Below are 14,277 nucleotides of genomic sequence, written 5' to 3' on the forward strand. Positions count from 1 at the left end.
GCTCTTTTCCAGCCTCAGAGCGCCTCCTGCTGACCGGTGTCTCTCCTGCCTCAGGCCCCCATGTCCCTCCCAAACCCCGGTGCCCCTTTCCTTGGGGTTCTGCCCTGCAGCAGTGCTCCCACACTCTGGGTCTCCCTTCCCCTGGGAACCATGTCCCCCTATGCCCAACTTGCCTCAGTGGCTACTGCTAGTCATCATCTAGCTCCTGTTCTCTGGGTCAAACTGCAGTCTGTAATAGCCACTCATCACTGGCAAGGGGGTTGGACCCGCTGCCGCTGCCTCTGCCTATCCCTGGGGAATTGCCAGGCTGGAGCTCCCCAGCTCCTCTTGCCCTCCCCCAGCTCTGCTCTGCTTCAGGTACCCTTGTGCTCCCAGGCAGCCAGGCCCTTCTCTCTCCAAAGCTAGAGAGAGACTCTTTGCCTTTTGGCCCCACAGCTCTTTTATAGCACCCAGCCTGGCCCTGATTGGCTGCCTCCCAGCCTCTTCTTATTGGTCCTCAGCCCCAGCCCTCTCCAAGGACTGGCTTTTAACCCTTTCAGGGCCGGAGCAGGGTGACTGCCTCACTACACACCATTTGTACTGAAAGTGTAATTGTTTCATTTATGTGAACAGGCTAGCTACCTCCTGAGCACCCCCTCATGGCCTGAGGTCACTCTGCAGGTGTCCTGCCTCAATTTCCCTTCTTTTCAGGGTTCTGACAGTCAAATTACCAAAACAAACTCTTTTCAAGTTCAGCAACACCCTTCCATGGGGCTGGATTTATTAACATAACAAAATATTCGAAATAAAAGTTCTCAACCCCGCATCAAGTCCATTCTCCCAGTCTCCCTGCTGGGGGTCTGCCATGCCTTCTGCCTGGAGCTTTTTCCCTGCTGGAGTTCACTTACTCCCAGTAGCCATTCCCTGCTTTGGCAGGCTTCTGCAAAAGTCTCTTGCTCCCAGCTGGGATACTCTAGTCAGTCTTATTCACTCCTGCCTGAGCATCCCCCTCAGATTGTTTAATTTACTGGTGTACAGGATACAATAGTACCCTGAGTGATAGGTAGGAATCACATGTTTCTTGGGGGAGATTTCCTACGCTATTCTGCTCTTTCTAAGAAAAAATCTTTTGTGCTATAGATTGAAGAACTGGCTTTTTTATTTATTTTGGTGATTCATGTGCATTTTCTGTAGTGAGTGCTAATCAGGCCAAAAATGTATATAGCTAGACGCTATGGTGACTGCTGCATTTTGGAGGTCTAGAAGCTAGATGGATTTTTCAAAGAAATTCCTTTTCCAAGTTACAAGCAGAACTTTAGATCATTAAAGTTACAAGCACTGCAAAAATCTAATTTGCTTTTTAACCATTTGATGTTTATTTGTAGTTCACCTCGGTCAGAGAGGGAAACTCAACTGGCCTGTTAGTTCCATTTTTGGCTTTCATATAAGATTGTAATTAGTTTTCCAACATTGTACAAGAAGGTTTAGATAAAACAACAAAGTTTCAATACAAATCATATATATACCATTTTTTTAAAAAGTGAAAACATGCCTATTCATATTATGGCAAATATAACATTTGGTGATTCAGATTGCTTGGGTGTCTCTTTAAAAACAGGATTTTTTTTTATTATATCTTATAGTACATTTAGTATATTTGATAACATTTTCCCTTCCTCCTCCCATCATAATTCTGTTAGTTTTAAGCTTTGTTAGGTAGCACTTAGAGAAATCTTGTGTTACATTTTATATGCATCTTAATACTGACAGGGGGAAAAATGTCATCGTTTTAACTTAGTCTTCTTGTTCTAATCTCAGGGCCTGATCATGCTGTCTTTGGCCTGCAATGCAACAGAACAAAAACCATAGAAGTGGGGCTGTGCACTCATGACCAATGGGCCAGTTACACTAAAAATGAATTGCTAGTATGGTGTTTCCTTGAGTAACCCAAGGTAGGCAGCCAGGGCCAGCTTTAGGAAGTGCGGGGCCCAATTGGAACATTTTCGGCAGAGCCCTAGCAGGGATGACTTAAAAAAAAAACAGGTTAAAAAAAGCCTTTCATTTCTTAGCAACCGGTTCCCTATAAAAAGTTCTGATTTAAGGGATGTGCCACAGTATATATTTTTTGTACCAATAGGATTACCATACATCCATATTTTCCTCCCAGATGGCAATTTAAGAACCAAAAAGCTGGACATGTCCGGGAAAATATGGATGTATGTTAACCATACCTAAAGTTCTTTTTAAAAAAGATGGGCCTGAACTAGAAATGAGCTCCATTTCACATGTGTGGGTCCACACCACTCCCTGGGGGTGTGCTAGGGTGACCAGATGTCCTGATTTTATAGGGACAGTCCAGATTTTTGGATCCTATTACCCCCCACCTCCATCCCGATTTTTCACACTTGCTGTCTGGTCACCCTAGGGTGTGCACATGTGGGGGTCCCAGCCACTCCCTGCCCCTCTCATTGAAGCAGGTGTGCAGGGTTACTGCCCTGGGAACTGCAGGGCACCAGTGGACATGGGGCTGGCTGGAGGGAGGGCAGGGGCTGACTGGAGGTAGGGTCTGGCTGCAAGCAGGGCAAGGGGTGCAGGGCTGGCTGGAGACAGAGGGTGTGGGTCTGGCTGCAAGCAGGGCAAGGGGTGCAGGGCTGGCTGGAGACAGGGGGATGAGGGGTGGGCTGGCTGGCTTCAGGCAGGGCCACGGGGGGGAGGGCGGGTGCGGCTAGGGTTAGCAGGGCTGGAGACAGAGGGGTGCAGGACTGGCTGGCTTCAGGCAGGGCTGCAGGGGGGTACAGCAGGGGTTGGCAGGGCTGGAGACAGAGGAGTGCAGGCCTGGCTGGCTTCAGGCAGGGGTTGGCTGGAGACAGGGCAGGGGGTGCGGGGCTGGTGCGGGCAGGGCAGGGGGTGCAGGGCTGGTGCGGGCAGGGCAGGGAGTGCGTCAGGGGCTGGCTGGAGACGGGCTGGCTGTGGGCAGGGGGTGCGGGGCTGGCTGCAGGCAGGGGCTGGTGCGGACAGGGCAGGGGGTGTGGGGCTGGCTGGAGACGGGCTGGCTGTTGGCAGGGGGTGCAGGGCTGGCTGCAGACAGGAGCTGCTGCAGGCAGGGCAAGGGGTGCAGCAGGAACTGGCTGCGGGCAGAGGGTGCAGGTGCAGGGGGTACAGCCCACCCTGTACGGTGAGTGCCCCCTCCACCTCCCACCCCCACCAGGGTAGCAGCAGCAGCCCGGGGCTCGGGGGCTGTTTAAAGGGCCCGGGGCTCCGCTGCTTCTACCGCCCCGGCCCTTTAAATAGCCGCGGGAGCCCTGGGGAAGTGGTGGGGCTCCAGCGGCTATTTAAAGGGCCAGGGCGGTAGAAGCAATGGGAGCCCCGGACTTTTTAAATAGCCCCCAGAGCCCCGCAGCCGTACCCCAGGGCTCCAGCATTGGGGCTCTGGTGGCAATTTAAAGGGCTTGGGGCTCCAGCCCCTGCTGGGAGCCCCAGGCCCTTTAAATTGCCCCCTGGGGAAGCCGGGCCAGCCTGGTCTGGCACATTGGCTCTTGCCGGTACACGGTACTGGGGCTTGGGTGTGGGGTCCTCTTAGGGGCAGGGCCTGATTCAGGGGAATTGGTTGAACTGGCCTAAAGCCGGCCCTGTAAGCAGCAATTCTTGGCAGTTCTGTGCAAGTCACAGCACACCCATGAAAAGAAGGTGTGGACTTTGAAAAAGGAGGTGTGTCCATAACTCAAACCAGTGCCTGTAAGCTCCCCCAAAGAATGTGCCTTTCCTAAAAGCAAATGGGTATTCTCAAGGAAGCCAGCTCCAAGAAGTTTTAAATTCCATGGTAGCGGCAGCACATCACCACTGCAGTAGGCTAGAGTGCAGTGGCCATGACTTGGTCAGTGCATGCGTTCCTTCTGTGCCATTAAATATTATTGTATAAATATTGGTCTTTGTCTTGTGTGCCTTGCTTGCCAATAAGAGTGTGCAGATCCCTACCTTTTTCTCTCCATGGCCTCTGCATTAGCTGGGGTGAGGTCTGGAAATTCCACTGCTGGAAATTATTTTCTGAATTAACATGTTTCATTAACATGATTCAGTGGGAGTAAAATTAGGCAGGATTTTGGCCATATACTTTGTAGTTAACATAGTATATAGTATGCTAAGGTTCAGCTGCCAAAACTTTCATCTCGTCTGACCTCCAGTCAGGAGAGGTACCAGGAATATTTCTTGAACTTTCAGGGCTCTTCCCTTTGACCTGTTGCTGAGCTTCCTTGTTGAACTCTTTGACTCAGCCCCATAATGGCCTAACACTAATGTAACACGGCAAATGGGTGGGACTGTGCAGGGAAATAAGACGCAGTACAGGGCCGCCCAAAGGATTCAGGGGGCCTGGGGTCTTCAGCAGCGGGGGGCCCCCGCTGCCAAATTGCTGCTGAAGACCCGGCACTTCAGCGGTGGGTCCTGAGCAGGGGCGGCTCTACCTTTTTGGCTGCCCCAAGCAGTCATGCGCGGGAGGCGCCCCGGAGCCGCGGGAGCAGCGGACCTCCCGCGGGCATGACTGCAGAGGGACCGCTGGTTCCGCGTGGCTCGTCTGGACCTCCCGCGGCTGCGGACGGTTCGCGGGTCCGGCGGCTCCGCTTGAGCTGCCGCAGTCATGCCTGCGGGAGGTCCAGCCAAACCGCGGGACGAGCGCCCCCTCCGCAGTCATGCCTGCGGCAGGTCCAGTCGTCCCGGGGCTCCGGTGGACCTCCCGCAGGCATGACTGCGGCAGGTCCGCCGGCCCAGCCTCGGCTCGCAGCGGCAGGATGAGCTGGGGCCCCAGCCTTTTGCCGCCCCCTAGATTTTGCCGCCCTAGGCACCAGCTTGTTTTGCTGGTGCCTAGAGCCGCCCCTGGTCCCGAGGTGGAAGGACCCCCCACCGCGGGTCTTCGGGGCACTTCGGCGGCGGGTTCCGGAGTGAAAGGACCCCCCCGCCGCCGAATTGCCGGTGAAGACCCAGAGCGGAAGAACATAAGAACATAAGAACATAAGAAAGGCCGTACCAGGTCAGACCAAAGGTCCATCTAGCCCAGTATCTGTCTACCGACAGTGGCCAATGCCAGGTGCCCCTGAGGGAGTGAATCTAACAGGCAATGATCAAGTGATCTCTCTCCTGCCATCCATCTCCATCCTCTGACGAACAGAGGCTAGGGACACCATTCTTACCCATCCTGGCTAATAGCCATTTATGGACTTAGTCACCATGAATTTATCCAGTCCCCTTTTAAACATTGTTATAGTCCTAGCCTTCACAACCTCCTCAGGTAAGGAGTTCCACAAGTTGACTGTGCGCTGCGTGAAGAAGAACTTCCTTTTATTTGTTTTAAACCTGCTGCCTATTAATTTCATTTGGTGACCCCTAGTTCTTGTATTATGGGAATAAGTAAATAACTTTTCCTTATCCACTTTCTCAACATCACTCATGATTTTATATACCTCTATCATGTCCCCCCTTAGTCTTCTCTTTTCCAAACTGAAGAGTCCTAGCCTCTTTAATCTTTCCTCATATGGGACCCTCTCTAAACCCCTAATCATTTTAGTTGCTCTTTTCTGAACCTTTTCTAGTGCTAGAATATCTTTTTTGAGGTGAGGAGACCACATCTGTACACAGTATTCGAGGTGTGGGCGTACCATGGATTTATATAAGGGCAATAATATATTCTCAGTCTTATTCTCTATCCCCTTTTTAATGATTCCTAACATCCTGTTTGCTATTTTGACCGCCTCTGCACACTGCGTGGACATCTTCAGAGAACAATCCACGATAACTCCAAGATCTTTGTCCTGACTCGTTGTAGCTAAATTAGCCCCCATCATGTTGTATGTATAGTTGGGGTTATTTTTTCCAATGTGCATTACTTTACATTTATCCACATTAAATTTCATTTGCCATTTTGTTGCCCAATCACTTAGTTTTGTGAGATCTTTTTGAAGTTCTTCACAGTCTGCTTTGGTCTTAACTATCTTGAGTAGTTTAGTATCATCTGCAAACTTTGCCACCTCACTGTTTACCCCTTTCTCCAGATCATTTATGAATAAATTGAATAGGATTGGTCCCAGGACTGACCCTTGGGGAACACCACTAGTTACCCCTCTCCATCCTGAGAATTTACCATTAATTCCTACCCTTTGTTCCCTGTCCTTTAACCAGTTCTCAATCCATGAAAGGACCTTTCCTTTTATCCCATGACAGCTTAATTTACGTAAGAGCCTTTGGTGAGGGACCTTGTCAAAGGCTTTCTGGAAATCTAAGTACACTATGTCCACCGGATCCCCTTGTCCACATGTTTGTTGACCCTTCAAAGAACTCTAATAGATTAGTAAGACACGATTTCCTTTACAGAAACCATGTTGACTATTGCTCAAGAGTTTATGTTTTTCTATGTGTCTGACAATTTTATTCTTTACTATTGTTTCAACTAATTTGCCCGGTACCGACGTTAGACTTACCGGTCTGTAATTGCCGGGATCACCCCTAGAGCCCTTTTTAAATATTGGCGTTACATTAGCTAACTTCCAGTCATCGGGTACTGAAGCCGATTTAAAGGACAGGTTACAAACCTTAGTTAATAGTTCATAACTTCACATTTGAGTTCTTTCAGAACTCTTGGGTGAATGCCATCTGGTCCCGGTGACTTGTTAATGTTGAGTTTATCAATTAATTCCAAAACCTCCTCTAGTGACACTTCAATCTGTGACAGTTCCTCAGATTTGTCACCTACAAAAGCCAGCTCAGGTTTGGGAATCTCCCTAACATCCTCAGCCGTGAAGACTGAAGCAAAGAATCCATTTAGTTTCTCCGCAATTACTTTATCGTCTTTAAGCGCTCCTTTTGAATTTTGATCATCAAGGGGCCCCACTGGTTGTTTAGCAGGCTTCCTGCTTCTGATGTACTTAAAAAACATTTTGTTATTACCTTTGGAGTTTTTGGCTAGCCGTTCTTCAAACTCCTCTTTGGCTTTTCTTATTACACTCTTGCACTTAAGTTGGCAGTGTTTGTGCTCCTTTCTATTTGCCTCACTAGGATTTGACTTCCACTTTTTAAAGGAAGTCTTTTTATCTCTCACTGCTTCTTTTACATGGTTGTTAAGCCACGGTGGCTCTTTTTTAGTTCTTTTACTGTTTTTCTTAATTTGGGGTATACATTGAAGTTGGGCCTCTATTATGGTGTCTTTAAAAAGGGCCCACGCAACTTGCAGGGATTTCACTTTAGTCACTGTACCTTTTAACTTTTGTCTAACTAACCCCCTCATTTTTGTATAGTTCCCCCTTTTGAAATTAAAGGCCACAGTGTTGGGCAGTTGAGATGTTCTTCTCACCACAGGGATGTTGAATGCTATTGTATTATGGTCACTATTTCCAAGCGGTCCTGCTATAGTTACCTCTTGGACCTCCAAGGGCTCCAGGACCCCCATGAGAGTTTTTCGGGGCCCCTGGAGTGGGGTCCTTCACTCACTCCGGGGGCCCCAGAAAACTCTCACGGGGCCTAGGCCCCCAGAGCTTCTTCCGCTCCGGGTCTTCGGCAGCAATTCGGCAGCGGGGGGTCCTTCCACTCCAGGACCTGCTGCTGAATTGCCACTGAGGACCCGGAGTGGAAGAAGCTCCGGGGGCCCAGGCCCCGCGAGAGTTTCCCGGGGCCCCCGGAGTGAGTGAAGGACCTTGCTCCGGGGCCCTGAAAAACTCTCATGGGGGCCCCTGCAGGGCCCGGTGCAAATTGCCCCACTTCCCCCCGCCCCCCCCCCCGGAAGCCCTGACGCAGTACATTACAGTACAGTTTTTATTGAATGTCACAAAATAAATAAACAGTGTGGATCTTGGTTGTTTGAGACAGCACTTCTCTCGCTTGTGTCTCAGCAGAAAAATTATTATCCAATGGTTTGCTCTTGCTAAGTTCTTTCTACTCACCTACCATAGTCCAATTCTTCCAGTGTTGGTCTTTTTAAAGAATTCTCGCTCTTTCTCCAAAATATCAATACATGCCTTTAAAAATGTCAGGGTGACATTTTCAGCAATAATTTGGTTGCACTGTACATAGCTGAAAGATATACAGTAGCAAAACCTTGGCGTTTTTCAGTGAAAGATGGCTGAATAGATGCTATTATTAAGTGATGTAGTGAAGCATATAATATGGCATATGACAGAGTAGTAACTAAGTACTTTCAAAGTAATTATATGCCCTGCAGACCGAATGGTGATTGCACTTTGAAGAGTCACTATGAATATAAACCATGTGTAAACCACTGTTTATGTATCTACTGTGAAACAGGTTCTCTAGCTGCATAATCTGTAGTTCACAAATCTATTAGATATTTAATATAATAAAGTTAATATTCAGACTGAAAATTAACCAGGTTTAGTAGTTTTTGTTATTTTACAAATAGATAAACTGAGGCACAGGCAGATTAGATGATTTGGCCTAAGGTTACCCAGAGAGTCAGTGGGGTCATCAGTGACAGCACAAAAGAGTTCTGACCAGTCTTCTGCTCTAACTGCACATCCTCCTGGGATGGAGACCCTTTCTGTAGGTACAAGTGCTGGCAAGCCACGCTGTCTCTGCATTGAACCATTCAATAGTACAAGTACAGCATGCACATTCTGTTATGCATTCATTAGTCACTCAGGACAATGGCCCGGTGAGGCCAGTGAGGAAAGCCAGCCTTAACCAATCAGAATGAAGTAAACAGGTGTATCAATCATATAGTAATAAGTAACCTGTGTGATGTCAATCATGTAATACTGAGTAACCAGTCTGTAAGAGAGAGAAGAAAAGCAGCGGTCTGGGACTATACCAGGACGCCTCACTGCAGCCTTGTCTCGTCTCTGTTTCCCGATACAACATCTGGTGACCCCGACGTGATCCAGACACAGGACTCCCGACTCATCGGCTGGCTTAGCCTTGGTGCACCACAGCGCAACGCGCTCCCTCGTGAGTATGGGGGGGGATTTATCCATTGAGCAAAAAGATCATGCAAAAGAGTTATTGAAGCTTATCAAACAGGACGGGTGTACTGCAGTATCGTTACGGCACTTGGAGGAATTGCTCCGAGTGATTGAGTATAAGTGCCCATGGTACTCGAACCGAGGCTCCCTAGATCACTCCGATTGGATAAAGATCGGAGAGGCATTGTTTAGGGAACCTCGAGCCGAGATCCAACATATTCTGTTGTGGCAGCACTGTTCAGCTGCGGTGGGGAGATTACGAAAAGAGGCGTCCCCCTCCGCACCTCCCTTGCTCTCGGTAGAGGCACCTCCCGCCTATCCCCGAGTGCTCCCACCAGCCCCTTTTTTAGCACCAAAAACTTCTACACCAGTGGTGGACACCCTGGGGCAGAAGTCCCTTCATCAGGGTGCTGTCTGTGCCGCCCTTGCGGCGGCGCGGGCGAGCGGGCAGGACCCCTTATTGGAAGAATGGGAGGGAGAAATCCCTTTGATGTTTCCCCTGTCTTATGACCCTCCCAATGAGGCAGGTGAGGTGGTAGCTCGGCACTCCACCCTCCCGTATTCAATTCTTCGGGAGCTTAACAAAGCGGTACGTGAGTCTGGGCTGCGTTCCACTTATGTGCAGGGTATGATAGAAGGGATCGCTAATAGTTATACTATGATCCCGGAGGATTGGAAACATCTATTTCGTATGATCCTTTCCCCTGCACAGTACGTGGTATGGGATAATGAGTTTAGGTTGGCAGCCCTAGCACTCGGTAACACGCAGAATACTGCTGAGCAAATATATGGGACAGGAGCTTTTGCCACCATGGAGCAACAATCTATATTGCCCATGGAATCTTTTCACCGCACGGCAATGTGCATTCAGAGAGCCTTTCGGCGCGTTCCAGCCTCTGGCAAGCCCCTTCGATCATTCACAAATGTTAAACAACAAGCTACTGAACCTTATCATCATTTCGTTGATCGCCTCAAGGAGGTTGTTCAACGCCAAATTGACAAGCCGGACGCTCAGACGGAACTCCTTTTACGCTTAGCGTATGAGCAGTCCAATGCTGACTGTCGGAAAATTCTCCAAACTATCATTCACCGCCCTAATTACACACTCGCTGACATGTTGCAGGCATGTGCCGAAGTGGGCACTCAGACCCACGCTATGGCACTGTTGGCGGGAGCAATCCGTCAAGGTAACAAACCTACAGGTAACTGCTTTAACTGCCAGAGACCTGGACACTTCAAAAAGGAGTGCAGGGCCCCAGGAGGTGGTGCTCATAAGGGCGGAACTAACACCACCGGGGGCCGTCCTTCTAAAAAGTGCCCAAAATGTAATAAAGGATATCATTGGGCTAATCAATGTCGCTCCTCAACCCCAGATAATTCGGGAAACTTTCGACCGGGCCCCCCTTCAGCCCCGGTTTAAAGGAGGGACCCCTGCCTGCCATGGCCGCTCAACCGGCCACAAAAGGCAGTGCTGGTTTGAATCTTATTAATGCAGTAGATATGCAATCCCCTCTCCCTGGTGACGTACTCCTCATGCCTACGCAGCTTTCTGGTCCGCTTCCCCCAGACACATTTGGGTTAATTTTGCCTCGCTCATCTGCCAGTAGTCAGTCTATTATGATTGTGCCTGGAGTTATCGATTCTGATTACACCGGCATTATCTATGTTCAAATTTGGAGTCACCTTCCCCTCAAATTAAAGGCGGGGGACTCTTGGGCTCAACTGCTAATCTTACCTTACACAGCGCCGGCCGGACCCAGCCAAGCGAGTCGTGCCGGCGGATTTGATTCTACTTGCGTTAATCTGGCGCAAGGTCTCCTTTTTCATCCACAGATTGCTGCAGTATTACAACACATCCGAACCCACAAGCCGACCCGTAAGTATACCATCAACGGTAAGGAGCTCTATGGATTGCTAGACACTGGAGCGGATGTTTCAGTAATTGCACAAAAGCATTGGGACCCTTCCTGGCCTTCCGAAGTTTCCCCCTCTGTTTGGGGAGTGGGAGGCCCGCAATCTTCCCGACAAAGCACCAATTGGCTCTCAGTATGGGATAGTGAAGAGGGGCGAGAGGTTGCAAAAATTCGTCCGTGCATTTTGCCAATTGATCTTAATCTCTGGGGGGCGAGACCTATTGTCTCAGCTGGGAGCCTCCCTAGTTGTGCCATGACACGTCAATGCTCTTCACACACTGCCCTCCCCCTGGAATGGAAAACCCACGTCCCAGTGTGGGTTGAACAATGGCCACTCCCTCAGCAAAAATTAATAGCCCTTAAAGAATTAGTTCAGGAACAGTTAACCCTTCCCTGGCATGTTGACAGAAGGCAATGCCCAGGCGGATGCCCAACTCAGGGCATTCCCTTGTACTCCTATAGAAAGTCATGCCCTACATCAAAATGCCAAGGCATTGGCTAAACAATTTCAGATCCCTCTTTCTGATGCTCGAGGTATTGTTCAACAATGTCCTCAATGCACCCTTAACCCACAGGGTCCTCCCATAGGGGTAAATCCCCGTGGTCTCGGAGCCAATCAACTTTGGCAGATGGATGTTACCCTTTTTCCCCCCTTCTCCCCTTGGAAATACCTGCACGTTGTCATCGACACATTTTCTGGTTACACTTGGGTAACTGCCCAAAAAGGGGAGGCTACCAAACATGTTTTTAATCACTTGATTCGCAGTTTTGCGGTAATGGGCAGCCCCGCTGAGTTAAAAACCGACAATGGCCCTGCTTACTGTTCCTCCGCCATGGCCGCATTTTGTGCCCGGTGGGGCATTCTCCACAAATTCGGCATTCCTTATAATTCCCGGGGTCAGGCCATTGTTGAGCGGGCTAACCGTACCCTGAAGGAGGCCCTTACTAAACAAAAACAAAAAGGAGGAGTGCCCCTATCCTTGCCAGATAAGGAAGAATGGCTGGCTCGTGTCTTGTTTACTCTGAATCATTTAAATTTAACCTTGTTTAATAATCAGTTTTTATCTAGAGCCCAGCGCCATTATAGACAGACCGAGCCCCTTCCGGCGCCGAAGGTGATATATCGCAAGTTGCCAGGACCAGAGTGGAGCCTGCCTGTGCCACTCATCACCTGGGGCCGGGGCTACACAGCAGTGTCAACTGAAACCGGCCCTGTGTGGGTTCCTGCTCGCTTTGTGAAGCCGTGGAGAGATGGCCTGGCATCAGGGGCTAAAGAATCCCATTCCGGATTTCAGTCTAACCCTGACGGATAGGGCAGACAAGATCGACAAGGCCCGAAAGCGTGGCACACCTAACACTGCCATAACTTGGGGGCAGGTCAAAGCTTTATCACGGCAGGCTGAACATGTATTAGAGCGGCTATAGATTATTTACTTATGCTGCATCATTATGGATGTGAAAAGGTTAATGATATGTGTTGCTTTAATATTTCTGATCGTCATCATTCAGTTGAAAATCAACTCAAGATAATTAAAAATTTAACAGATCAAATCAGATACAATCCAGACCCCTTCTCGGGATGGTGGGATTGGCTCTCCTCATGGCTTCCTAACACTGGGTGGTTGCATCAGCTTGTAACCTTTGGGGGACTCACTGTATTCTTACTTGTGCTATTTTGCTGCGGCATTCAGTGCGTCCCCTCATTTGTTTCTCTCTTCATTAAGGGCTGTCCGTGGACCAACCCAGGGCCCCCTCGTAAGTATTAGTCATGTTAACAAAACAAAAAAGGGTGAGATGTAGGTACAAGTGCTGGCAAGCCACGCTGTCTCTGCATTGAACCATTCAATAGTACAAGTACAGCATGCACATTCTGTTATGCATTCACTAGTCACTCAGGACAATGGCCCGGTGAGGCCGGTGAGGAAAGCCAGCCTTAACCAATCAGAATGAAGTAAACAGGTGTATCAATCATATAGTAATAAGTAACCTGTGTGATGTCAATCATGTAATACTGAGTAACCAGTCTGTAAGAGAGAGAAGAAAAGCAGCGGTCTGGGACTATACCAGGACGCCTCACTGCAGCCTTGTCTCGTCTCTGTTTCCCGATACAACACCTTTCTAGCAACTAGCAACCCTAAAGAGACTGAAGAAAACTCCTCCCTGCCACCCATGCACTTTTAAAAAATAATGTATGTGTGTGTGGTGGGGGGAGAGGGATCTTGGAGGGTTCATACTTGTTAGAGGATTCAGACTTCAAAGTGCTGAGCTGTCCCTTAAATTGCTGGTCATTTGGCATCTCTCTAGTAAAATATATATATTAACAAAATTCCAAAAGAATTCACTTGGACAGAGACCAAGCTTGGAAAATATCAACCTAAAAGAAGAAATGTAGAGAAAGGTATCACGGAGTGAAAATGAGTTCTAATACAACCTGGTTTTGCACTCTTAACTGTAGCATTAGCTACCCCAAAAATGATGATAGAAATATCTGACTTATTGTAAGTCCCATGGCCTACGTTATACAGGAGGTCAGACTAGCTGAGCCCAAAGGATTGTTACACATCTGGTTGTCCATTAGCAAGGTTCTGCTCTTACTGATCTGGATGTACCAAATACCAGTCAAAAGCTTGTGACTGGTTTGTTTCAAACAAGATTTTAGAAGGCAAAAGTGGCTTTCTTTGTTTTCAAACTGGTCAGCCGGTGGCCAGCTGTCACATGCAAAGAGTGATGGGGAAATCTCACCAGAACGGCAGCATGTGTAGTCTGACCATGAGTTTCCCCAGCAAGTCCATTGAGGGTGGCAAATAATGTTTAGCAAACAGCATTTTGTGTGGCTGATTCCCTCATTTAGTTTGTTATTTTGACAATAGCAAACCAAATTCAGTTTTCTCACAATTCCTCTAAGCTTTGGATGACCAAACGTCCTGTTATTAAAGGGGCAATCCCATATTTAAGCCCTCCTGCAGGTGTTACAACTTTTTCTTAAAATGGACAAATTGTCCTGTATTTTCTGTCTCTCCCCATCAGTACTGGCTGGACCCCTGCTCGAAAGCTGCCCACCCACCAGTGGTGATGGGGGTGTGGGGTCTGGTGATGGGTACAGGTGTGCAAAGCTGGTGGTGGGGTGAAGATGCAGTGTGTGGGGCTGGCCATTCCTCCTGCCGGTCGGTCACCGCAGCCCCTGCTGCGTGCCAGCTCTCAGCCAGCAGGACCACGCCCGCCTGTCCCATTTCCGGCCGTCACCTGCTGTGCGCTGTGAGCTGCGGTGGCTGCTGAGTGTGGGCAGGTGCCAGGTGGTGGCTGGTTACATGTAGCCTCTGCTGCCCACCCATCAGCCCTTTACGTGCTCCTCCTCTCGCTCTCCTCTCCCTGCTTTGCCCCTTCCTGTCCCCCCAGCCCTGCTGCTCTTCCATAGCCCATCCGGCGGA

At 49.1% G+C, this 14,277-nt stretch overlaps 1 long non-coding RNA gene across 1 annotated transcript; it reads left to right on the forward strand.

The window, feature by feature from the left end:
- Positions 1 to 8,648: 8,648 nt before the first annotated feature.
- Positions 8,649 to 12,489, forward strand: LOC120398483. Its single transcript, XR_005594471.1, has 3 exons — positions 8,649 to 8,922; positions 10,770 to 10,812; positions 11,908 to 12,489. It is a non-coding gene; the product is annotated as an uncharacterized LOC120398483 (long non-coding RNA).
- The last annotated feature ends 1,788 nt before the right edge of the window (positions 12,490 to 14,277 follow it).

Source organism: Mauremys reevesii, linkage group 2 (assembly GCF_016161935.1).
Source record: "Mauremys reevesii isolate NIE-2019 linkage group 2, ASM1616193v1, whole genome shotgun sequence".
In the NCBI taxonomy this organism is placed as follows: domain Eukaryota; kingdom Metazoa; phylum Chordata; order Testudines; family Geoemydidae; genus Mauremys; species Mauremys reevesii.